At 45.4% G+C, this 27590-nt stretch overlaps 1 protein-coding gene across 8 annotated transcripts in view; it reads right to left on the bottom strand.

The window, feature by feature from the left end:
* magi1b (membrane associated guanylate kinase, WW and PDZ domain containing 1b) overlaps window positions 1–27590 on the bottom strand; it is a 532630-nt gene that overhangs the window by 503535 nt on the left and 1505 nt on the right. The window lies entirely within an intron of this gene.

The raw sequence follows: 27590 nt of genomic DNA, 5'->3' as shown, positions 1-27590 counted from the left end.
CAGTCAGTTTTTATGTTCGCCGCAAGCTTACTCTCATATTCTATTTTCCCCTTAATTAATCCCTTTGTCCTCCTTTGTTGAATCCTAAATTGCTCCCAATCCTCAGGATTATTGCTTTTTCTGGCCAATTTATATGTCCTCTCCTTGGATCTTATGCTATCCCTAATTTCCCTTGTCCACGATTGAGTCACCTTTTTTGTTTTATTTTTGTGCCAAACTGGGATGAACAAATTCTGTAGTTCATCCATTCGGTCTTTGAATGTTTGCCATTGCTTATCCACCATCAACCCTTTGAGTGACATTCCCCAATCAATCCTACCTAACTCGCGCCTCAGACCATCGTAGTTTCCTTTATTTAAATTTAGGACCCTAGTCGCGGAGTCAACTACTTCATTCTCCATCTTAATGAAGAATTCGATCATATTATGATCGCTCCGACCCAAGGGGCCTCGTACAACAAGATTGCTAATTAATCCTTTCTCATTACATAATACCCAGTCTATGATGGCCTGATCTCTGGTTGGTTCCTCAACATGTTGGTCCAGGAAACCATCCCGTAAACACTCCAGGAATTCCTCCTCCACACTATTGTTACTAATTTGGTTAGCCCAATCTATATGTAGATTAAAGTCACCCATGATGACTGCTGTGCCCTTATTGCACGCTTCTTCAATTTCCCTTTTAATGCCATCCCCAACCTCCGCCTCACTGTTTGGAGGTCTATATACCACTCCCACTAACGTTTTCTGCCCCTTGGTATTTCTCAATTCTACCCATACAGATTCCAGATCATCAGAGCTAATATCCTTCCTTACAATTGTGTTAATCCCTTCTTTAACCAGTAATGCTACCTCACCTCCCTTTCCTTTTTGCCTATCTTTCCTGAATATTGAATACCCCTGGATGTTGAGTTCCCAGCCTTGGCCATCCTTGAGCCACGTTTGCGTAATCCCAACCAAATCATATTCGTTTACCTCTATTTGCGCAGCCAATTCATCCACCTTATTACAAATGCTACTCGCATTAAGACACAAAGCCTTCAGGCTTACTTTTTTAATACTCTTAGACCTATTAGAATTATTATTTACTGTGGCCATGTTTGATTTAAACTGTTGATTTCTCTGACAGCCACTTTTGTTTTTCTCCTTCCATTCTTTTGCTTTTATCCTTGTTTCCCTTTCCTCTGTCCCCCTGCTCAGGTTCCCTACCCCCTGCCATCTTAGTTTAAACCCTCCCCCAGAGCACTAGCAAACACACCCCCTAGGACATAGGTTCCAGTCCTGCCCAGGTGCAAACCATCCGGTTTGAACTGGTCCCACCTCCCCCAGAACTGGTTCCAATGTCCCAGGAACTTGAATCCCTCCCCCTGGCACCATTCCTCTAGCCACGTATTCATCTGAAATATCCTTCTATTTCTACTCTGACTAGCACGTGGCACTGGTAGCAATCCTGAGATTACTACCTTTGAGGTGTCAGCCCGAGCTCAGTGGTCGCACTCTTACCTCGGTCAGAAGGTCTTGGGTTCCAGCCCCACTCCACTCCACTGACCTGAGCACATAATCTAGGCTAATACTTCAGTCCAGTATTGCGGGAGTGCTGCACTGTTGGAGGTGCGATCTTTCAGATAGATGTAGAATTTCTCATGGCACTCTTTGAAGAAGAGCAAGGGAGTTCTCCCTGGTGTCCTGGCCAAGATTTATTCCTCAACCAACAGCACTTAAAAAACACAGATTATCTGGTCACTTATCTCACTGATATTTGTGGGACCTCACTGCACACAATTTGGCCGTCGTGTTTCCCTACATAAAACAGTAACTACAATTTAAAAGTACATCATTGGCTGTGAAATACTTCGGAACGTCTTGAAAGGCACTATATAAACACTAGTTACTTCTTGCTTTACAGCCTCAGCTGTGGTGTTGAGACCCACTACACAGTGCGCGAGTAGACCTTCATTCACAGCCCATCAGCACAGAGAGAAAAAGAGAGTGACCTTTCTTTCAAGTGTCACTATATTTTTTGTGCAAATCAAGGTGAGGGATATGCTTGTCAGGGAATGGAAGTGTTCCCATTTAAGGCACACAGCATCAGCATCTAGCTCTCCCATATCAGTTATATCACAGCCAGATACACACTACAATTGCCCTTACAGCTTCCCTTCTAAATTTGCGGACGGCACCAGTTTTGGGGGGGGGGGGGGGGGGGGGGGGGTGTAGTTAATACAAAGGAAGGTTGTGACAAAATACAAGAACACGTTAATAAACCTGCAGAATGAGTGTTGAATTGGCAAATTAACATCAATATAGATAAGAGTGAGGTGGTGCATTTAGGTAGGAAGAGTAAGGAAGCACATACTGCTTGGATATTAAGAGTCTAAATAGGGTAGAGCAACAAAGGGATCTATGGATACAGATACACCAATCACTAAAAGTAGCGACGCAGGTTAATAAGGCCATAAAAAGAGCAAACCAAGCACTGGGGTTCATTTCAAGAGGGATAGAATTTAAAAGAAGGGAAGCTCTGTTCCAGAAACCCGCGCAGTCGGCTTGCCGGCATTTCAATGTAAAAACCGCGCATGCGCAGTATTTTGAAGGGACCGTGCAGGGCCAAAATAAATTGCAAGGATCATAGTTATAACTTTCAGGAAATACTGTACAGCTGGGAGAAGGCGGAGAGGTGGCCTGATAGAGGTCTTTAAAATGATGAAGCGGTTCGATAGGGTAGACATAGAGAAGGTGTTTCCACTTGTTGGGAGGATTCAAAAACTAGGGGCCGTAAACATAAGATAGTCACTAATAAATCCAATCGGGAATTGAGGAGAAACTTCTTCACCCAAAGAATGGTAAGAATGTGGAATGCGCTACCGCAAAGAGTAGTTGAGGCAAACAGTATAGATGCATTTAAAGGGAAGCTAGATAAGCGTATGAGGGAGAAAAGAATAGAAGGGTATGCTGATAGGGTTAGATGAAGAGGGGTGGGAGGAGGCTCGTGTGGAGCATAGACCAGAGTCATGCCGTACGACCTGTTTCTGTGCTGTAGACTCGATATACAACGTGCCAGTGTGACACTTCTCTTTCCTTTTACCATAGTAGCCATCCTGCGACCATTCTGAGTGAGTTTGCCATTTAGCGTTAGTTCTGCGCTATGGGCCCATGCCTACTAGGAAAAGAATTGAAACTGCCCAAACCCATTTCACATATGATCCTTACAGCCAACAGGTAAAGGATTCTTTCGTTTCATTCTGGGTCAGCCTTCCAGACTCAACATTGAGTTCAACAATTTCAGATCATAACCACTGCTCCCATTTTTCCTCAACATGTGCTGTTGCCATTTACACCTCCTCTAGACCCAAATTTTGTTTCTTTGCTTGTCCCATTTCCAACCCCTTTTGCCTTGCACCATCATCCCTTTTGTCACTTAATCACTCCTGCCTTCCACCCGGTCACAGACCTTCCCTTTTGTTCTTTCCTCTCACTCCTGAAAGGCCTGGCTCTAATTTTTAGACTATGCCCCCTAACCCTAGACTCCCCAACCAGCAGAAATAGTTTCTCTCCATCTACCCTATCAGTTCCCCTTAATATCTTGAAAACTTCAATCCAATCACCTTCTAAATTCCAGGGAATACAACCCTAGTTTGTGTAATCGCTCCTCGTAATTTAATCCTTGGTTTATTTACAAAGAATGGATGCTGTGATCATTCCTGAGTATGCACGGCTTTCCACACAATTAAATGATTTGAAGTACCCAGTAATTTGAATGCTTTAAGCTGCTTTCCCCACCCCTACACACCTGCTCTATAATCATTTGGAATCTGTCACAGTGCATAAAATTGACCTTGAAAACTTGCAGATTTTCATGTGTGTGCTATGTATGAGCTCATTACTACCAGCATCACATTGTATTTGCAGACAGTTTTGGCAGCTTCCTTCAAGCAGATGAGCCCCCCAATCGTTTTCCAACTCCTTTCCACACCTGTGGGAGGTTCTTTCCATTCAGCTCATTCACTTTTCGCCCCATGCACTTTGGATATGATGGTGATGATGATGATGTGGAATGAAAGTGAAATGACAGGTAACTACACTTCTTCAAACTATCCTGAACAAGATCAAGACACTCAATCATTCTCCATACTACGTATATATGATAGAAGGCTAGCTAAATCAAAGCACATGGAACACTTCCGAACTTTCTGTAAAATAACGGCAGGAAAGTTTAACTGAGGTTTTGGAACTGAATAGCTTGGTGTCAGGTAACAATGACTTCATCAAATTACTGACACATAATCAGCTCCAGATATCCCCCTAATCATCAAACAACCTTAGACAAAAGGCTTTCTAAACATGTTTTTATACTCCCTCATGCCGACAATCTAAAATTGAAATCTTAAAGCCATTGATGGATAGTATTTGACACATGGCACTTTACAGATTTTACAAGTACTCCAAGGGTCCTTTGTACATTAAAATCATACAATTTAAAGCCTCCATTTATAAGGATTTGTCATGACTTTGTGGAGGGAAATGCCCTTTAAGCAAACTTAACTAAACCTCAAGGCACAAGAAAGAAAACAGGATAGACTGCATTAACTATGTCTGTACTGGCCTTCATTAATATAATGGAACATTCTTATTATTCTGGTGCATATATAGATATGGTACAGCAGTTAGCTAAGGTGGTGGGGCATTGTGCCTTTTTGGTACATTTTCACTGCAACTTTTACTATACTGGGTTAGGTCAAACACTTTGATATACCTATCAATTCATCCAATGAAAAGCGACGAGTTAAGAAAGTAACTATAGGTTTTTGTTGGCTAAATAACAGAGCCCACCCTCGTGGGTGATCGGATCCAACAAGGAGGAATACCAGCCAGTCGACCACCTTTATACCTGGGCAGGTAGGTGGAGCCATGGGCGGAGTCAGCAGTGGTCAGCCCAGGTATAACAGCGTGACAAGAGGCAACCTCATGTAGTGATACAACAGTGTAACAGTGATAACCATAGTGTAACGATATAACGGTGGAAAACATAGTGTAACGATAGTGAACGATAAAAGTGGTTTACCACATTCACCCCTTGTTTAGATTTGAGTCCGGCGGGGTGAAGTGTATTACCAGTTCGGGTATGTCAGTCTGTCCGGAGGCCTCGTAAGCCTTTCCGATCGTCGCAGCAGCGGCGGCGGTGTTGCAGTATTCGATGTTGTTGCTGGTGTCTGCGTGGTCGGTGAAGGCTCGTGGGGTTCCGGCATGCCGTCTACTTGGGCTGGATTAGGGGGGGGGGGGGGGGGGGGGGGGGGAGGGTGGGGGTAGCGGTGGTGTCTCAGGAATGCCCGAGGGTGCGAGGTCTCGTAAAGAGACTGTGTCCTCCCGCCCGTCTGGGTACGCCACATAGGCGTACTGGGGGTTGGCGTGCAGGAGGTCCACCCTCTCGACCAGGGGGTCCGTTTTATGGGCCCTCACGTGCTTTCACAGCAAGACGGGCCCCGGAGAGGACAGCCAGGTTGGTAGCGTGGTTCCCGTAGTCGACTTCCTGGGGAAAACAAACATTCGTTCATGGGGGGTGGCGTTAATGGCAGTGCAAAGCAGTGACCGGATGGAGTGCAGCGCTGCCGGGAGGACTTCCTGCCAGCGAGAGGTTGGGAGGCCCTTAGACTTTAAGGCTAAGAGGACGGCCTTCCATACAGTCGCGTTCTCTCTTTCCACCTGGCCGTTCCCTCGGGGGTTGTAGCTGGTGGTCCTGCTTGCAGCAGTACCTCTCGCTAGTAGGAACTGGCGAAGTTCCTCGCTCATGAAGGAGGAGCCCCGGTCGCTATGTATATAGTTTGGGAACCCGAACAAGGCGAAGAGGTCGTTCAGGCATTTGATGACCGTGGTACTGGTCATGTCTGGGCAGGGGAAGGCAAAGGGGAAACGGGAGTACTCATCAATAATGTTGAGGAAGTACACATTACGGTCAGAGGACGGGAGGGGCCCCTTAAAATCGATGCTCAAGCGCTCGAAGGGGCGGGTGGCCTTGATCAGGCTTGCTCTGTCCGGCCTAAAGAAATGCGGTTTGCATTCGGCACAGGTTTGGCAGTTCCTGGTCATGGTCCTGACCTCCTCGATGGAGTAGGGCAGGTTGCGGGCCTTAATGAAGTGGTAAAGTCTGGTGACCCCAGGGTGGCAGAGGTCGTTGTGGAGGGTCTGCAGTCTATCACTTTGCACGCTGGCGCATGTACTTCGTGATAGAGCATCTGGGGGTTCGTTCAGTTTACCAGGCCGGTACAAGATATCATAATCATAGGTGGAGAGCTCGATTCTCCACCTCAAGATCTTGTCGTTCTTGATTTTGCCCCTCAGCTTGTTATTAAACATAAAAGCGACCGAACGCTGGTCGGTGAGGAGGGTAAATCGTTTGCCTGCCAGGTAATGCCTCCAGCGTCGTACAGCCTCCACGATCGCCTGGGCCTCCTTCTCGACCGAAGAGTGTCGGATCTCGGGGCCCTGGAGGGTCCTTGAGAAGGCGGCCACTGGTCTCCCCTCCTGGTTAAGGGTTACGGCCAGGGCGAAGTCGGATGCATCGCTCTCCACTTGGAAAGGGATAGACTCATCCACCGCGTGCATTGTGGCCTTAGCAATGTCTCCCTTAATGAGGGAGAAGGCTGCGCACGCTTCTGCCGTCAGGGGGAAGGAGGTGGACTTCATGAGGGGTCTGGCTTTGTCCGCATAATTGGGCACCCATTGGGCATAGTAGGCAAAGAGCCCCAGGGTTCTCCTCAGCGCCTTTGGATAGTGGGGGAGGGGAAGCTCCATGAGGGGGCGCATTCTTTCGGGGTCGGGGCCGATGACTCCGTTCTCTACTACGCAGCCGAGGATGGCAAGGCGCGAGGTGTTAAACACACATTTCTCCTTATTGTAGGTGAGGTTCAGCCGCTGGGCCGTATGGAGGAATCTCTCCAGATTAGCATAGTGGTCCTGCCGGTCGCGGCCGCAGATGGTGACGTTATCTAGATAGGGGAACGTGGCTTGCAGCCCGTTCTGGTCAACCATCCGGTCCATCTCCCTTTGGAAGACCGAAACCCCGTTGGTGACGCCGAAGGGAACCCTCAGGAAGTGGTAGAGGCGACCATTCGCCTCGAAGGCGGTATACTGGCGGTCCTCAGGGCGGATAGGGAGTTGGTGATAGGCCGACTTAAGGTCGATGGTAGAGAATACGCGGTACTGTGCAATCTGGTTGACCATATCAGATATGCGGGGAAGTGGGTATGCGTCCAGCTGGGTGTACCGGTTTATGGTTTGGCTGTAGTCGATGGCTAGGCGGTTTTTAATCGCCGGTCTTGACGACTACGACCTGAGCGCGCCAGGGGCTGTTGCTCCTCTCGATGATGCCCTCCTTCAGGAGGCGCTGCACTTCAGAGCTAATAAAAGCTCTGTCTCCGGCGCTGTACCGCCTGCTCTTGGTGGCGACGGGTTTACAGTCGCGGGTGAGGCTGGCGAACAGGGAGGGAGGCGGGACCCTGAGGGTGGATAGGCCGCAGGTGGTACGCAGTGGGCGGTTTAAAGGCTGTTGGTTGTCGACTGTGAGTGGGGGGAGGGGTCCACCGTATGCTAGAGTGACACTTTGAAGGTGGGATTGGAAATCCAGCCCTAGTAGGACGGCAGCGCAGAGTTGGGGCAGGACGAGAAGTTTAAAATTTTTATACTCCGTGCCCCTAACCGACAGGGTCACAACACAGTAGCCGCTGATGTCTGTAGAGTGGGACCTAGACGCCATCGAGACCCGGTTGCACGTTGGCCGGACAGTGAGGGAGTAGTGGCTCACCGTGTCTGGATGGATGAAGCTCTCCGTGCTTCCGCTGTCGAACAGGCAGGTCGTGGCGTGGCCGTTTACTTCGATGTCCATCATGGACTTGGACAGGTGATGCGGGCGAGCTTGGTCCAGTGTGACGGAGGCTAGTGTATGGCTGAGCGAGCTGCTGTAGTCTGCGGGTGAGGCGGTGGTCGGGTCTGGAGGCGAGGTGGCGGTCGAGTGTGGTGGGTAAAATGGCGGCGCCCACGAGGTGGAGTAAAATGGCGGAGAAGATGGCTGCCCCCACAACTCACATGTGGCACTGCTGGTGTCGGTGGCCTTGATCAAAGATGGCCGCCCCCACGACTCACACGAGGGGATACTGGCATCTGTGGCCTTGATGAAAGATGGCCGCCCCCACAGCTCGCATGAGGCATTGCTGGTGTCTGTGGCTCTCCCTCTGCAGGCCTTAGCGAAGTGGCCTTTCTTCTGGCAACTGGAGCAGGTCGCGTTTCTCGCAGGGCAGCGCGACCTCGGGTGTTTCGCCTGGCCGCAGAAGAAGCAGCCGGCGGCCCGATCGCGGGGGTCCGATGTCGCAGCCGGTACCGGGGGTGGCGGTCCCGATCGGGTCCGGGACGCCGACGCTGAGGTAGGTCCCAGGGGCGGCGCTGCGAGGGGTATTGCGGTCGGGGTCGGTCCCGAGTCCCAGGGTCGCGAATTACAGTACCTGGAGTACGCCTCGAGGTCCCGATGGGCCACTTCTAGGGAGCGAGCGAGGGCTGCAGCTGTGTTCAGGTCGAGGTCCTTTGCTTCAAGCAGTCTTTGCCGTGAGTAGTCGGACCGCAGGCCTTTCACGAAGGCATCGCGGATATTATCTTCAGTATTTTCTGCCGCCGTTACCGCTTTAAAGTCACAGTCCCTGCCGAGTGTTTGTAGCGCCCGTAAAAATTCATCTACAGACTCTCCTGGCTGTTGCGGGCGGGATCTTAGGAGATGTCTGGCATACATGGAATTTACCGGGCTCCGGTACTGTTGTTTCAGCAGGTTGATGGCGGCTTCGTATGTAGTAAGGTCCCGGATGAGTGCGAATACTTTAGGGCCCACTTGGGCGGTCAGAACTCTTAGCTTGGATCTCTGAGGCACGCCGGATTCTCCCAGGTAGGATTCGAAACAGCTCAGCCAGTGTTCGAAGTCGAGGGCTGAGTTTGCTGCCTGTGGGTTTAGATCCAGGTACGGTGGTCGGAGCGCTCGCAGCCAGGCCGGCTGCTGTGGCTGTTGTAGCTGGGCGTCTGACTGGTCGTTTGGCTGCTCCGTTGACTGGTCGTTTGGCTGCTCAAGTAACGACATTTTAAAATTTAGCCAATAAAATTGATATACCTATCAATTCATCCAATGAAAAGCGACGAGTTAAGAAAGTAACTATAGGTTTTTATTGGCTAAATAACAGAGCCCACCCTCGTGGGTGATCGGATCCAACAAGGAGGAATACCAGCCAGTCGACCACCTTTATACCTGGGCAGGTAGGTGGAGCCATGGGCGGAGTCAGCAGTGGTCAGCCCAGGTATAACAGCGTGACAAGAGGCGACCTCATGTAGTGATACAACAGTGTAACAGTGATAACCATAGTGTAACGATATAACAGTGGAAAACATAGTGTAACGATAGTGAACGATAAAAGTGGTTTACCACACACTTGTCCCAAAAAATTCAAAAGCAGAGCTGAGGAACGAATTGAGCCTTACTATAAAACTGCTGCCAGACATCAGATCTTGCGGAGTCTCTCTTTAGTGTACTGTACATGTATTCAGATCTGTGGCCCGCTCAGTGTTCCTGCACTTAACAGGCCACCTCAACACAAACCATGAAAAAAAAATACGCTGGTTTGTAATTCTAGATCAACAATTAATGCCCCATGTAACCTCTTAAAGGCTGGCAGAGAATGTATTGATCATCAGACACTAACAAAATGCACCAAGTAGGCATTGTTTAAATGGAATTTACAACAGTAAATGCTTTCAGACAGCAGGATTATCCAACTGCTTACGTTTTGTTCCAAATTTGAGGTAAACATACTTCTCGTAGACATGCAAATGATTTCTATCTTTTGAACCCTTATGGAATCAGTAACAAGTTAACAGCATCAATGAGAATTAAACCTGTTGTTTTAATGGCAGTGTATTTTTGCAAACACAATTTGCTCACTTTTCAACACGTCAGCTGGGCTGGATCGAGAATCATTCTGACTGCAGAACACCGAGCGTCTAGTTAAAAAATACCACAAAACCTTATGTACTTCATGCTCATCAAAGTTCTCCTAAATGTGGACTGCACAGCAATTTTTGGGAGTGCAGAATACTTTTGGGCACCTTTAGAATCTGTATTTGGGACGCCTTGCGACGTTTTACTACATCAAAGGCACTATATAAATGCAAGTTATTGTTGATGCACTGGGCCAGTTATCACTGCTGTTTAAAGAACCAGGTCCTGCAGGCCCAAGAATTTCATGACCACTGATTTACAGAAGAAAATTGCAGGATCAAGAGCAGAGCATCAACATCCCTCACGTTCATATGTCCCTCACCTCAAGACAGATTCTTGTATTCACCAAGACGTCAGCACTGAGGAATAGAAAATGTTCCTGCTTTTTGCACCCAGTATCGGCATTAACCACTCCTAGGTGTGGTACAAAATGACCAGCTGCAGATTAAAGTTCCCCCAGCTCTGGTCCTACCCAAGAGTAATATTCACCTTTGGTTGAGCCAGCCATACACTTTGAGAGGCTCTCTGCAGCAAAAGTCTTGGGCCCCTTTTACCTTGGTCGATAATTTTATACGCAGTGGCCAAATTTTCGGTACAAGTTATTTAATTGAGTGATGATGAATTATACCGTTTGAACTGAGTAAACATGTATTGTCATAAGATACTGGTAAAACTACAATGAATACATGTTCAAGAGATTGAGCAACACGGTTTACAACTGGAGGTACAGCAGTACAAGATAAATGGATTTTTAAAATTACACTTCTAATTTATAAATTCCATTTTTTGGTACTCAGTTTCCAATTACAGACAGTTCATCGTCATGCATGTTCCTCAGAGGGAGTGGGTGAAGAAGTTGCTCTGTTACTGGCTGCCCAATGACAACACGTGGTGACCTCAGTTGTCTTGTAATGGCAAAGACAGGAGAATGCTTTCCAACTACAGGATGCTCAATTCAGGTCAATCATGGCAGTACACAAATGTTCACTGACTCCAATTGTCTCCCAAGGCGCCGGTGACCCCAGCAGTCCTGCGGCGGCTCGCACAGGAGCCGGTGATTCCGGCCTTCTCCCGGTGACTCACACAGGAGCCGGTGACTCCAGCCTTCTCCCGGTGGCTCGCACAGGAGCCGGTGACTCCTGCCATCTCCCGGTGACTCGCACAGGAGCCGGTGACTCCGGCCTTCCCCCGGTGGCTCAGACAGGAGCCGGTGACTCCGGCCTTCTCCCAGTGACTCACACAGGCGCCGGTGACTCCGGCCTTCTCCCGGTGACTCACACAGGAGCCGGTGACTCCAGCCTTCCACCGGTGGCTCATGCAGGAGCCGGTGACTCCGGCCTTCTCACGGTGGCTCACACAGGAGCCGGTGACTCCTGCCTTCTCCCAGTGACTCACACAGGCGCCGGTGACTCCGGCCTTCTCCCGGTGACTCGCACAGGAGCCGGTGATTCCAGCCTTCTCCCGGTGACTCATGCAGGAGCCGGTGATTCCGGCCTTCTCCCGGTGACTCATGCAGGAGCCGGTGTCTCCAGCCTTCCCCCTGGTGACTCGCACAGGAGCCGGTGACTCCGGCCTTCTCCCGGTGGCTCATGCAGGAGCCGGTGATTATGGCCTTCTCCCGGTGACTCACACAGGCGCCGGTGACTCCGGCCTTCCCCCGGTGACTCGCACAGGAGCCGGTGACTCCGGCCTTCCCCCGGTGACTCGCACAGGAGCCGGTGACTCCGGCCTTCTCCCGGTGGCTCATGTAGGAGCCGGTGACTCCGGCCATCTCACGGTGGCTCACGCAGGAGCCGGTGACTCCGGCCTTCCCCCGGTGGTTCAGACAGGAGCCGGTGATTTCCAGCCTTCTCACAGTGGCTCACACAGGAGCCGGTGACTCCGGCCGTCTCGCATGGACTCACAGTGGCTCACACAGGAGCCGGTGACTCCGGCCTTCCCCCGGTGGTTCAGACAGGAGCCGGTGATTTCCAGCCTTCTCACAGTGGCTCACACAGGAGCCGGTGACTCCGGCCGTCTCGCATGGACTCACAGTGGCTCACACAGGAGCCGGTGACTCCAGCACTCTGATGCTGTTATAGCCTCAAGTTCTGATTCTGTGCAGAATTTAATTCAGCATCAGGTAACTAAATAAACAACAAACCTGTGCACTGGTGTATACTTTATATACAGCATTGGTTGTGTTTATTCTACAGAGGAAGTCTCTAGCATCCGTGCTCCAACAATGTGCTTTCCCAGTTAGGCATCAGAATTTTTGCCAACAAAGCCTTACGCAAAACATCACCTCCATACATAATGCCAATTTCTCCGATCTGATTGATCTTATTGCCTTTGCTTTTCTTGGCCTGATGGTTAAATTTTTGAGGGAGGAAAAGAAGGCTCAATTAGAATAAATATGTTGTCATAGTTAAAAAGATATATTTTTTTCCTTTGCTTTGCCCTTGACTCTACTTTTGAACTTAGCAAAAGGTGGCAGCTCCATGTCTGACATAGGTGCACGTATGCACTGGTTACGTTACTGGACTAGTTAGCCAGAGGCCTGCCCCAATAATCCAGAGAATGAGAGATCAAATTCCAGCATGGCAATTCAGTTAAAAAAATCTGGAAATAAAAAGCCTGTTTTAGTAAAAGTGGCCATGAGGCTAGTGGATTGCCGTAAAAACCCAACCAGTTCACTAATGTCCTTTAGGGGAGGAAACCTGCTGTCCTTACCTGGTCTGGCCGAAATGTGACTCCAGTCCCACACCAATGTGGTTGACTCTTAAATGTCTTCCGAAGCGGCCTAGCAAGCCCACCACCAACGTTCCCTCGAAGTTGCCCGGTCCCACGCAGCCCAGGACAGTCTTTTCAAATGTGAAATTTCACGCATGTACAAAACTTTGAATGGGCCATGCAGCCCGTTAAAAGGGACCTTGCACCGAAAAAAATATTAGGGGGAACATTGCCCACCACCACCTTCTTTGGGCAACTAGGGATTTGCAATAAATGCCAGTGGCGTCCACATCCAGAGAATGAATTTTTCTTTTTTAAATTAACCTCACAGCCCATGAAACTTTAATTTATGGTGTTTGTGTTCTGCTTCCCTTCATTTCCATGGTATTAGCTTATGGCAAAAATTTCCAGACTCACGTTTTATCACCAATTTGCAATATCCACTCGGAGAGTTCAGAAGCATAATGGTTTGCCCATTATGGTGCATAATGGAGGTTTCACTGTAAATCCTGATTATTCAACAGTGCTAACTGTTCACATAGAATGTACAGCACAGAAACAGGCCATTCGACTCAACTGGTCCATGCCAGTGCTTCGGCTCCACACGAGCCTGCTCCCACCTCTCTTCTTCTAACCCTATCAGCATATCCTTCTATGCATTTTTCCCTCGTGTTTATTTAGTTTCCCCTTAAATGCATCTGTGCTATTCGCCTCAACTACACCATGTGGTAGCATTCCGCATTCTCACCAATCTCTGGCTAAAGAAGTTTCTCCTGAATTCCCTATTGGATTTATTTATCTTATATTTGGTCTCCCTGACAAGCGGAAACATTTTCTCTGATTCTACCCTATCAAACCCTTTCATCATCTTCAAGATCTCCATCAGGTCACCCTTGAGAGAAAAGCTCATTATGAAGACATGGTAAAAAAAAAAGCATTAGTGAACCTTTAAAATCATTGTTTAGAATCATAGAATAGTACAGCACAGAAGGAGGCCATTCGGCCCATCGAATCTGCGCCGGCTCTTTCAAAGAGCAATCCAATTAATCCCACTCCCCCACTCTTTCCCCGTATCCCTGCAAATTTTTCTCCTTCAAAGTATTTATCCAATTCCCTTTTGAAAGCTACTGTTGAATCTGTATCCACCACCCTATCAGGCAGTGCATTCCAAATCCGAACCACTCATTGCATAAAAAAGTTTTTCCTCATGTCACCAATCACCTTAAATCTGAGTCCTCTCGTTATCAACCCTTCAGCCATTGGAACGGGTTTCTCTTTATTTACTCCATCTAATCCCTTCATGATTTTAAACACCTCTATCAAATCTCCTCTTAGCCTTCTCTACTCTAAGGAGCACAACCCCAGCTTCTCCAGTCTATCCATGAAACTGCAATACCTCATCCCTGGAACCATTCTAGTAAATCTCTTCTGTACCTTCTCCAAAGCCTTCACGTCCTTGCTAAAGTGTGGTGCCCAGAATTGGACACAATACTCCAGCTGGAGACAAACTAGTGTTTTATATTGGTTTAGCATAACTTCCTGGCTTTTGTAATCTCTGCCTCTATTTATAAAGCTCAGGACCCCATATGCTTTATTAACTGCTTTGTTAACCTGTCCTGCCAGTTTAGAGAACACAATAAAAATTGTTCACAATTATATAAATTAATTATGTTGAATACATTGTTATTTATGCAGAAATTGGTAACTCAATAGGGCACCACCCATTCAGTTTTGAATTGGACAGTCCAATTTTTAAGCAAATAGTCCTGAATGCAGTCAACGCTTCAATTCAAAGTTGCTTAATTCAAATGATCTGGTAATTCCATTTTTTATGCAAATTCCCACACTGCTGGACACTTCTATTGCTTCGTTCAAATGATTGTGTAATTCAAATCATCAGTGCAATAAACAACTCTGAATTATCAAGAGTAGATAAGTATTTCTAAACTAGACACCACAATTCCCACTTTAAAATAGAATCCTCTTTATTTTCACTTATTTCTGTAATGTCTGGGGACCTGGCATCATACCATCATCCAGGAGACACCATCATGACACAGCTTATGATTTGTTGCAGCAGGGTTTAAACTCAGTCGTTGCAACTTTTAAGTGTCCCGACAACTCTCTTTACAGAAGGGAACTGAGGGAGAAGCTGCAACCAGGGATTGTGTCAAAGTCCGTAACTGAGCATGGCAAAAGATGACAATTGTATCAGCAGATCAATCACCATCGAAACCACTGGGTTTCTGTATCTGGCGCTCTGCAAATACTTCCTGCATTAAGTCAAGCTGACTATTGTGAGGAAGCGACTGCCTGCCTGAAGCGTAAACAGGTGGCTGGCTCTGGAATGCACTGCGTCACAAAGGTGGAACAGGTGGAGCAGGAAGAGCAGGTGGATTTCTGCAGGCAGGAGATACTCAGAAACTAAAAGGGAGCAGCAATGGAAGCACGCCCCGAGTGTACACACGGCAGTTAGAAAGGCCACATTCGGCTCTGAACAGGGAAAATTACATAAAAGTAGCCAAGTAACTCTTTAAAAATCATTAGCATTTCAACATTGCTCCTGGCAAAATTGCTTCTTCAATGAATACGAGCATAAAGATTTCACTGTTACACTGCCATCTCTCTTAACAATGTCTCTGCTGCACATAGAGCGTTAAGGCATATAACAGTTTACTCAAAAGCAAGTCAAGTGACATCAATCACACACTCATGGGCTTAATGTCCAATGAATCCAGCTAGTGATTTGTCTTTCTGTAAAACTGGCTGCATTGCACATCTTGTCTATACCATAGGTTACTAAGCACATGATATTTTCTCTTGAATTTTACTGCCATTTACTATTCAGTAATTTATGTGGAAACTGATAAGTAAGTAGAGCGATACTGCCTGGCGATTAGTGCAGCATCATGTAGTCTTCTGTCCTGTATTTGCAGCCTGGCTTTTGGTCTGTGAGGGCAAAGGTTCTGGCATTTCATTCATGCATTTCTCCAACTGAATCAGAAATGTGGAATGCTGACAGGTAGGACAAAGAAAGAAAGACAGTGAGAGAACGTCAGACCAAGTAGGACATACACGGAACTCTCTTGGTTGAGGGGGGTGGGGTGAGGTGGTGAAGGGAGATGAGTTTTTTTTTAAAGCCTGATGTTATTCGGTTTGTTATTATGGTGCATGATTTCTTCAGTTGAAATAGAAGTCAATTTAAAAATAAATAACTGATAAAGGTTTGGTATCACATCCTCGATACTCCATTACAAGAATAATATTACAGCTATGCGAAGGATACACTCAAAGGCTCACTAAAATGATACCAGGTATGAGAAGTGATAGTTATGAAGGCAGGCTTGAAAAAGTAGCCTTTTTCTGTTAGAAAGTTGAAGGTCAAGGGGTGATCCAGTGGACATATTCAAAATACTGAAATGTTTTGAGGGTGAATCGTGAAAGATTATTTTTGTTGGTTGATAAATTGGTAATGGGATGGAGGGGCATAAGCTCAGCATCATCACTAGAAGAATGAAGGAGGAAATCAGAATACATTTTTCACAAACAATGTTACTACATGGAATTACATAGAAATGACATCTCTGAAACAGGCCACTCAGCTCAACAAATCCATGTTGGTGTTCATCCTCCACAATAAGATGTAGCCCTAATCCCATGTGTCCACTCTATTCCCACATCCCGTTATTTGCCTTTCCTTTAACAACAACAACAACAACAGGTATTTATATAGCGCCTTTAACATAGTAGAACGTCCCAAGGCGCTTCACAGAAGTATTATAAGACAAAATATTTGACATCAAGCCACATAAGGAGAAATCAGGGCAGGTGACCAAAAACTTGGTCAAAGAGGTAGGTTTTAAGGAGGAAAGAGAGGCGGAGAGGTTTAGGCAGGGAATTCCAGAGCTTAGGGTCTAGGCAACAGAAGGCACGGCCACTGATGGTTGAGCGATTATAATCAGGGATGCTCAAGAGGCCAGAATTAGAGGAGCACAGATGTCTCGGGGGGGTTGTGGGGCTGGAGGAGATTACAGTGTTAGGGAGGGGCGAGGCCATGGAGGGATTTGAAAACAAGGATCAGAACCACTTATGCAATCTGTTCTTAAATGTTGACGTGGCCTCTGCTTCAATCACAAACCCTGGTACTGTCGTCCACAGCCCGATAACTCTCGGTGTAAGAAAGTTTTTCTTGTTCTCTGTCCTAAATCATATGTCCATGTCCCATTGTTCTAGACCCCCTCAACCACTGGAAACATTATTACCATTAGAACATGGAACATTTCATCACAAGTGACTATTGAGACAGAGACCACAACATCATTGAAAATGAATATAAAACGATGCAGTGAAGGGGCACAGAAATAGGACTAGAATCAGGATCTCCAAAACTGAAGATCTAGCACCAGCACAGGCTTAAATGACAAATGGTTTATTTCTGCCATTCTAAAATTATGTTAAACATCATATAAAACTCAGTAAAAATACCACTTGTTAATTACTACAACAATACAGAGGATAAAGTCCCTGTGTTGGCAGTATGGGCATTACAACTAATCCTCGATTCGTGAGAAGGAAACAAAACGTAACTAGAATTATAACTCCTTCTACCTAGTGACCTCAGTGTGCGTGTGTGAAGGTCGAGTGAATAGGTTGTGATGCCTCTCATAACTAAACAGCCCACGGAGACCGACTATCTGGCCTCGCACACAAAGAATGGCAACTCGGAAACTTAACGGAAGGCAGGCTGCACAAGTCACCACCTTCAGAAGAGGTGGGAAGAGAATTGAAGGCGGAAACTGAAAGAGGCGACGGTGATAAACACCCCAAAGCTTGTTTTATTTATTTACTTTAGTAGTAGAATTCTGTTACATGTAGATTTCACTTTCCTACACCGTCAGAAGCAGAATTGCGCTTAAAATAAAACCAAAAACCCACACACTGAAAGAGTTCTGAACCCAGCAGAAATGTAGTGGCACCAGAGCACATATATATTGCTTTTAAATATTTTACTACTTTAGCTCCACCCTTAACTCCCTAATTAAGGTACTGCAGAGGTTACAGGAGCAAAATTGCACCATTCAGTACAAAGGAAACACTGTTATCTGGTACAACTGCATTCCACGCAACCAAATTCTTCGTCTTACAGACGCACAAGTGTTTGTTCAAAGTCCTCCAAGGCAATTTTTAAAAATCTTTCCTTGTACTTTGGGACAGAATATGCAGTTTGGGGGCTAAAGTGATTTCATCTGCTTTTTCCAGGCCTTGGCAGTTTTGTTAACCATGGCTATGATTTAGAATTCTCAACGAAAAGCTCGACAGTAATTGGATAAAATGGTACAGCCACTGCAAGGTCCTGCCCCCTTCTATAACATTCAAACCGAAGTTCCGTAACATTCAGTAGAGGTTGGTGGCTGAAAGGAGAGCCATTACCATCTTCCTCCTTTACCGATGACATTTAGGGGAGAAAATTGGCTCATGCCCCCTTTGGGGCGCTACCTTCGCTTTTAGTGCCCCGAAAAAGTTAGCGCACCCGAAATTCAATGGTTGCACCCCAAGCAGGAGGCGGGGCGCTACTGGAAGCGCTCCCCCTCCCTCTTGGGGCGCGCCCATGGAATATCGTGAGCTACGTGCAGTAGCGCCACAGTACTCCAGGCCTCCCACCCTGATTAAAGGGGAGGGGCCTAGCGCAGCGTGCACCAGGGCCCTGCTGGGCCACCGGGGAGCGGGGTGCCAGCAAAAGAGCCCGGCACTCATGAGGAGTGCCGGGTTGACGGATCGCAGCCAGCACCCCGCAGCAGGAGGCCAGAGGGGGCAGGTGCTGGCAGGCGGCCCAAAAAGAATGACCGCCCGGCACCTGCCCTTTAATTACTGCCTACCCGGCTGCAAGAACGCTCCCCTGACCCTGTCGGACATAGCGTCTGGTGGTAGGTCAGGAGGCGCGAGCCAAGTTTGCGACCGGTGCACGGTGATGATGTCATCGCCGGAGGTGCAGCACCGCGGGGCGCTACCAGCTACTGCTGCCGCTAACCCCCCGCTGAATTTCATTCGTTGCTTTGCGCCCCCTCGAGGCGCTAACAGGAAGCGCCAAGCAACCGAATTTTTCCCCCTTAAAATACCTTCACCGGTATAACATGATTGGCCATGAGAAATGGAAAACATGTACATTTGATGGCTAATTGTGATTTTTTTTTTTTAATTGAATACTTTTCCCCCCTTCCAATGTTCGCCCATCCTTTCTGTTTCATGCCAAACTGAGATCTCACATTACCGGTCACCATTTGCTACTTAGCGGGCAGAGCCATTCCTCATATGCGCAAGCGTGGAATGAATCACAGATTGTGGGGCCTATCTAGAGAGGCCCAATCTTCTCCTCACCCAATGTCCACAAGTGCACACTTTCCAGTAGGACTCACTGGGTAACTGTCACGAGCTGAACCCATGCTGGTGTTTTTCTAATTCCTTGTCAGTGGTGCTGAGGCCAACTGTAGCACCCAGATTCCTAGAGTGGCTAAAATCAGCTCTATGAGCACAGAGCGGGGATCGAACCTGGTATCTTTCTACTTTCTAAACTGCTCCGAGCAGTTTATTTGCTCACTAAGTCCATCAGGGGAGCTGAAAACATGTACATTTGGCACTAACTACTGCTCACAATGCAGGCTTTTTAGTGCCAACACAACCACTTGATTTTGTTCATTTAACACAAAAAGGCAACAAAATAAAATCACATTTAAAAAAAAGGTGGGTGTTTTATATGCCCAGGAATTGCTCTCATAGGATGTGCTCTACAGGCCCAAACAAAATTTGCACAGTGACACCATATTCAGTCCTCACTCACACAATCACTGCTCATTTCACTGGTTGCTAGATGCCCTTTGATTCCCCATTCAAGGATAGTTGAACTCACTCTCCTGATGGCTCACTGGATAAAAAATACCTCTTAATGTGGAACAGTGGCATACACACTAAAACGATTCCCAGGATCGATTTCCTATCTGTGGCAAGTCAGCTAGTCGTAGCCAGAACATCTGTAGAAAACTAAAACTAACTTCAATGCGCCTGAAGCAACACACATCAAGTAGCCCATCTGGGCGCGATATCAGAGGTAACAAAAAAAATGGTTGAGTTCTACTGAAGTAGCACAAAAATATCATAATAGCATTTTGAAATCATGCTGGAGTAAATAATGGGCCAAGAGAGATGCCAAAAGGCTCTATTAACAATTATGCCTGCACATATCTGCTGAACACACTTGCATTAACTAGTAACTGACCTACTATTATGACCATCTCTGTATCAGCCCATTCATTCAATCATATGTAGCAGGGAAGTGGTCCCGGTGTCCTGGTCAACCAACACCTAAAACAGATGATCTGGTCATGTATTCCATTATTGTTTGTCAAAGCCTGCTGTGTGCAAATTGGCTGCTGCATTTCCTTTTGTGAAAAATCGTGAAAGGCGCTATATAAATGCAAGTATTTATTTTATAACAATTAATATTGAATTCGCAGAATAATCCAGCAGTTTCTTACATCTGGATTTTTTCCTTCTTTTATTGCATAGTGAGCACAGTTACTGTTTGAAAGACGTCCAAAGATTACTGTATCATGCCTGAAAAGAACAGGAGCTAGAAAAATCCAGCCTGGACATGTTGCTTCAATTGGAAAATACTTGGGTCTTTTCCCTTTACAAATTATTTTTTGATGTTGTGGTATTGTGGGATCCTTGGCTTCAGCTTTGCAGCAGATACCTGGATCTTATTTGTGCATTCCATCCTGTGAATAATTGTATAGCTTGCTCGATCAGCCTGGAGACTATCCAATGAATTCCACTCATTCCTTGTACATTTCACCTTCTGCTTGTTTCTTGTACAAATCACTTTGTTGCTTGCAATGTAAACAGGGCTGGTTAGTCCCAAGGAAGTGCTTAAATGAAAAATCAGCTAATGCAAAATACAGTCAAAACAAGTCAATACTCTGCAAGTTCAGAGAATGCTGGCCAATAACAAGACCATTCCTTATCAGGCCCTCATGATCCTATGATAGGTTTATGGGACAGGTTGCGACAACCCCATAACTAATGAAGGACATGTAATTTATTTCAGTAACCTTGCTCTAGATATTCAAATCAATATGTTGTAAGAAAGTAAAACAGTATTTCTTACAATAATAAAGTTCTACATTCCTTCCAATAAGACAGTGATAAAAGTTGTACATTCTGCTAAAACAGAACCACAACAGGAAAAACATCCAAGAATATAGGGGAGTACCAGGAACACCAGCAAGGACACAGGATCTCTTTGTTCACAATAAAGTTCAATCCCAAGGAGCTTCCTGTAATTTCCCTCTGAATGTTTCTGTACTTTTTTTTTACTGTTTTGTAATATGTAAATTTTGGGGTCCTGTTAAATTAATTTTTCATAACTTTTGGGACCCCCCATGCCACACACAATACCCATGACCAGTATGTGGGCAACTGACTCAAGGGCAGGTGACTTATTCCCAGGCTTCTGCCAATTCAGTTTTTGAGCTGGCTCACAGATGTGCAAGAGTGGCAGATTCCAAACCCCATGGACCCCGGCAGGAATGCGCAGCTTTCATTCCATAACTCGAGGACTCGCCGCATGGGAAATTGCAGCCAGAAACCCACGTTGCTTCACTCAACAGTGCAATATGTTGGAGCGCCAATGTGGCCCTAGCAGGTGACACTTCAATGTTAACTCACTAATGTGTCTGCCTGGGATAATCTGGGAAGCTCAAACAGTGAGTGAGTCAGAGAGTGTTTGAGGCTTACCATTCAAACACTATTTCTTTCAGTGGTTAACACAGCTGACAAAGCATTTAGGGGTAGTGGAGCACTCCATCTCAGGAGAGCAAAAACTGAAGACATATCTGTCCTGCTATCTAAGTACACCTCCTCCAATCTGCACACAGACTGCAACTGATAGCAACTGTACCCGGGCACAGAGCTCCTAGCTCTGTAAACTGAAAGAAATGATTGCAAGAGTAGAATTCTGAGGGGTATTTACAGACACGTTGATAGGACTTTTAAAAGGAAATCTATGTTAAGAGTGGTATGTATGTTCTTTAATACTTTTTCCGGACTATTTTTAAAGCCAATTTTGCAGTCTCAAGTCTTTTCTCCTGTGTCGGACTGTTTTTGTTACTGATTCATTTTATAAATCATGTAACTACTTCAGAAAAAAAACATTTATAATGCATTAAGATTTTCATGAACCTTTCAAAAATAAAAAGCCTTCCCATTAGATAAAGAATATCTGTCCAACTTAGTATATTCTCCAGGGAGAAGAAATGCAGTCATCCAGGGTTGGCCTTATTTCCTGGGTTATTTATTTAAAATAAGTCAAAATTACCATCCTTCCTTATTACTATGATTTGTTTCTTGTGCGCGAATCACAGTTATATCATTTTCCAACCATCTGTCTGCATCAGGCTTTTTTTTTCCCCCTCATTAAGCGTGATTTTTCCTTTTAATTCTGTTCAAAAGCTCTGCCAGTTGGAGAAACCAGGTTATGTAATGGGGGCAGGCAGAGTGTCATACCTCTGGCTGTCATGTACCATGAACTGCCCCTGGTCCTAAGCTTTGTGTTCTATTATTCAATTATGTTGTGGTAATTATATCTTTCAGTTTTCCTCCAAGTGACATTACTGACCTCACCTTGTAGAACAACATGACGTGTGTAACCTCAACCTCTTGGAGAAGGAGTGCCACCTGTCCGTGGGTTTTACAGGATTATGCATGTTACGCACTCTGTTAGGGGAGCAATAATCATGGCACAGTGAGAAAGCTCACAGCTTTGACTCCTCAGGTTGGCTAGCCCTGCAATCTTTCAGCATTAATCAGAAATGGGGAATCCAGTATTGCCTATTTCAACCCCACTACAGACAGCAGGGTGATGGCCACTGATGGAATGTTTGTAGCCAGGCTCATTCCAACATCCTGGAGTGCAGTTAGGAGCTGCAAAACCAGTGGCCAGGGTTGTGATCGAAGGGCAGACATTGGATTGTCTGCTCAAACTCCTGCTAAATATCACAGCTCAAACAGGGCGAATGGATTTGAATAGCCAAGATACAAAATAAAGGGAGGGGTGGCGAGAAAATCACTAACATATGCTGGAGATTTTAGAATGCCAGGAATCGACAGAACCAAGAACCAGGTGTAGGACTCTTAATATTATATTGTAAAAGTCAGGAAAATAAACATCAAACAGCAGGAAGTAAAGAAAATGTTTTTATCTTTTGCAATGCATCATCTCTCAAGGGAAAGATAACGCAGCAAATGGTAATGTACACGCCAATTCCCATTTTTCTATTTCCATTAAAGGAACCAGTATGCTCCAGTAATAATGTTAAATTTTCTTCCCCTTCCCCTGAAACTGTCACACATTTTCTTTGAAAAGCTCGATATGATTGGTGTACTGTATTCTCAATGCTTCCTCAGGATCAGGTACAATGACAAAGTGGGCCTGAATGACAGTGCCATAGAAATGTATCGAAGGTTGAGCTGAGTGCCACCACAGGGGAGAGAGAGATAGCTTCAATTTCTGGCTGGGAGCTCTGCCTCATCATGTTGCTTAGTGAAGTACCAAGTGGAGCCGGCTAGGCTCATAGAAAGAAGTCACAGAAAGAAGGGACAACTGTAGGACGAGTGATTGCCAGGCTACTTCTTGGTAGCCAGCCAGAATGGTTTCCCACCTGCCCTCACAGCTGCAGTTTGAGAATGAGTTAGCAAGGCTCAAGGGGAGAGAAAGCATAGATTTGCAAAACAATTGAGAGGGATCCATATCATCACAGAATAAAAAGGAGGGATCAAACTGCAGAGGATAAAAAAAACAACTCCCTTAACTACACACCAGCCATGGTAATGACACCAGAGGAAACAGTGGAGTGGCTCCAAATTACTCCATTTAAAAAAACATGATAGGCATTCTGTTGAATTTAAATTTTCACGCTCTGTGCCGTTAGTGGTGATATTACTGTATTAGTGCTATGACTTTCAATACCACAAGACTACCGGATGGAATTCAACACAGAGCAGTAACAATTAATACCTGTCAATCACAAATGCACAAGTGAGCGATCATCCAACTTCACAGGCAGCAGCAAGTACCAAAAGGAAAATAATTATTCTCTCAGCAGCTCAATTATACATGCTAAAACGAATGTAACAGAACACACAAATTCCCAGTTCAATATTACCCATCTTACACTGACCGGTTCTGCTACAGGCAGTATTTTAAAAACTACCAAAGCTTTTCACCCCATGTTTTTTCCCATAATTCCAATGCAAGAAAAACACTGGCAGAGCTGTAAGAACTCAGAAGGCTACGATTAGCTGCAAACTAAACAGCTGAAACATCGATTCAAAAAGAAATGCACCCCAAAACTTTTAAGGAATAAAATCAGGAACAAAACCCCTTAGAGACCTGGAACAGAACTGCTCAAACTTCAGTTTTGAGATCAAACGCAACGGTTGAATAGTAAACAGTCCCACTCAGCCAGTCTACTAATCCCAGATGAGATAAGTGAACGTGATTGTCACGATTTCCAGTCACCTCTGGATAACCTTGTAGCTGCAGCTATATTGGTGGAAATGGCAGAAAGTGAAACATTCCAAACTCTAGCACATTGGATATTCCAGCTATTTCCAACATGCCACACAAAAATAACACACCTAAAGAAAAATGAATTTAAACTTCTCATCTCGTATTTAAATTCCTTCATGGTTTTGCCCCTCCCCATCTCTGCAACCTTCCCCATGGCTACAACACTCCAGGGACTCTGCGTTCCTCCAACTCTGGCCTTATGTGCAACCTACCCCCTTCCTGTTCGAATGAAGCCATCTCAGCCCTATGGAATTCCAACTCTAAACCTCTCCACCTTTGCACCTCCCTCTCTTCCTTCAAGATCCTCCTTAAAACCCACCTGTCAGCCCTCCTAAGATCTCCTTCTTTAGCTTGGCATCGATTTTTGTCTGATTATGCTTCAAGAAGTGCCGTGGGACATTTTTCTATGTTAAAGGCGCTATATAAATGTAAGTTGTTAAAAGCTCTTTTGCCTACTTACATAATAACCTAGCTAAAATTCCCAGTGATAGACGTGCATTTAGCAGAGAAGGTAAGGTGCTTCTTTTTTCCAGTTTTCTCTCCTCACTTCCTGAAAGCACTTATTAATGTCAGGATCCAGTTCCACAAGTATCAACAGTCCCGTTTGGTATTTAACCAAGTGGCCTTTTTTTGGTGCATGAACCTATATAGTGACCACCTGCAGACCACCCTAATAGGTGAGGAGGGCATCAGTTCTGAAGTCCACACATATGCACTCTCAAACAGGGCTCACTGGACAGTAATAAGGAATAGGAGTCCTGGGACACTTGAGTCAGCTAGAGTGCACTCAATACTGATCTAAATCAGAGCAACTAACTCAGGCCAGATATTGCATTTGGGACTTTCTTCACCAGAATGGTACTGGGGCTTAAAGGGTGATATTCTGAAGACACAATGCATAAACTTGGCTTGTATTCCCTTGAATTTAATAGGTTGAGAGGTGATCTAACTGAAGTATTTAAAAATTATTAAAAGGGATTCAATAGGGCAGATACAGAGAAACTAGTTCCTCTGATGGGGGAATCCAGAACAAGGCGGCCTAATCTTAAATTACGGCTCAGCCTTTTAGGAATGAAATCAGGAAGCACTATGTTAACACAAAGAATAGTAGAAATTTGGTACTCACTCCCCCAGAAGGATGTGGATGCTGGGACTGAGTATCAACAGATTTCTGTTAGGTGAGAGTATCAAAGGATATGGAACAAAGGCGGGTAACTGGAGTTGAGGTACAGATCGGCCATGATCTAATTGAATGGCAGAACAGGGGCTAAATGGCCTCCTCCTTTTCCCATGTTCCTTTACCTGTATGACTCAGTAACACAATGTACACTATATGTGCCCACTGATGCATCAAAAGGAACAGGAAAAAAAAGTGAAGATTTATTTTCCTATTTGGAAAGCTGACCTTGACTCATGGCATGGGTATAATCTGTGGTAACTCAGGAAATCCCCAAACTCAGAAAAAGGATCAGGCTTTTCACAAGTCATTAAAGGCAGCCGCCTTAGTGATCAAAAACTAATCACAAGAGATAGTAAAAGGATTTTGTCGACACAGATTAAGCTCAACAGCTGATGATGCACTGGCTCCATTGTCAATAATTGGCAAAACACTATCTTGGTATAATCTCCGTGAAACAGGCAGTCACTTGTGTTCAAGCTCCTGGTGAATTTAGGAGACATTACCACAAAAATAGTGGCATGAAGCATACATAAAACACACTTGGCCAGCCAGGATTGCCATTTGACTGTGACTGTGACAGAATCTGTGGATTCATCCTTTCTCTTTGAAGGTGATGAAATGCCATGCGATCTGACATCCATCTTTAAAAGACAAAAAACTGCTGCTGCACAACCAGAATGAGACAGTTTGCTAGATGTGCATAATCACTATCTCACAACATATATTAAAATTATTTAGTTGTTCAACTGTCAGCATGGCTGGCCCTGTTTAACTGAAAGGGTGTTCTCTAAACTCTTGACGTGGAGAATTCCAAGTGTTGATGCAAAATCTCCTTCTCAGGAATGTCATGTGACCCTTTGACAACTGAGCCATATTTATTCAGATGACCATAATCTGAGAATATTCCATAACGGTAACATTACCTTTACTTAAACTCCAACTATGCCCAGTGTAACCTACAGTTCAAATATGCCCTAAAACAACATGCTTCAGTACACTTCCATTTATCCATGCCAATATAAGAAGTTATATTCACCATGCCTGTAAATGTAAACATAATCATGCTGGTTTTATCATCATAAGGAGGGGGTGATAAGTCTACATCATTTGCCGTTTTCTAAAAAATATACAAGATCTTATTGGACAACTGCGACAGGCAGAGTCCTTGAGTACACCAACTCCCACTATTGGAAACAAAAATGTCACCAAAAACAGGGAAAAAAGGACAACCACAAACTCAAACTAACTGTACCGAGTTGGAATTTTTCCCTTCCAATTTGCCAAACAAGAAAAATGACTTCTTCTGCATATTTTATGAACACAGACTGAAGCGCACTTAAACAATACACAGGATGGACCACAAAGCACAAGAGCTCTGATCTTACAGTTTGTCATCATCAGAGACTCCTCAATGTGTTACTGCCTTGAACTGCAACTCTGCTCATGCTTTTTTTTAAATATAAAAAGTGCTAAAGCCTCCTCCTTCCCCACCCACTCTCTTGTCCCTTAGACTCCCCACCCACATTATTCCTGTAGCCAAGAGAGTGGGCAGGGACTGACTTCCAAACCTGTGCCATTGTCAAGCTTATTCCTTACACTAAATGCAGAAGGGGGGATTTATTTTATGTTTTCAAAAGGGGAGACATTCCTATTCAACACATTCCCTAAGCACTGTGCTACACACAACACTGAATTTGCAGACATTGGTTTATAATACATTTCTACAGGGACCCTGCAGTCAGAATGAATTACAATAGCACTCGCAACAAATCAAAGGCAGGCCATCAACCACTCCCAGCTTTACCTTCTCCTGCAGGACACAGTATATATTACATTTCAAAATGAATGTTACCTAACCGCCAACAAAACTTGCTAAAAGAGGTTTCTTTTGTTAAGATTCCATTTTCTTCCCAGAAAGTAAATCACACAAACAAAAAACCCAAATTAAAGTTTTAAAACCCTTCCAAATAAGGGCACTGGAAAAATGATTCATCTTGCTGGGAGACGTGAGGCCATGACTTGTGTGAGAATATCGAGGTAGAAAAGGCAACA

Source organism: Somniosus microcephalus, chromosome 11 (assembly GCF_052327205.1).
Source record: "Somniosus microcephalus isolate GS21.2 chromosome 11, FLI_Smic_1.0, whole genome shotgun sequence".
Classification (NCBI taxonomy): domain Eukaryota; kingdom Metazoa; phylum Chordata; class Chondrichthyes; order Squaliformes; family Somniosidae; genus Somniosus; species Somniosus microcephalus.
This window is presented reverse-complemented; position numbering and strand designations above follow the sequence as displayed.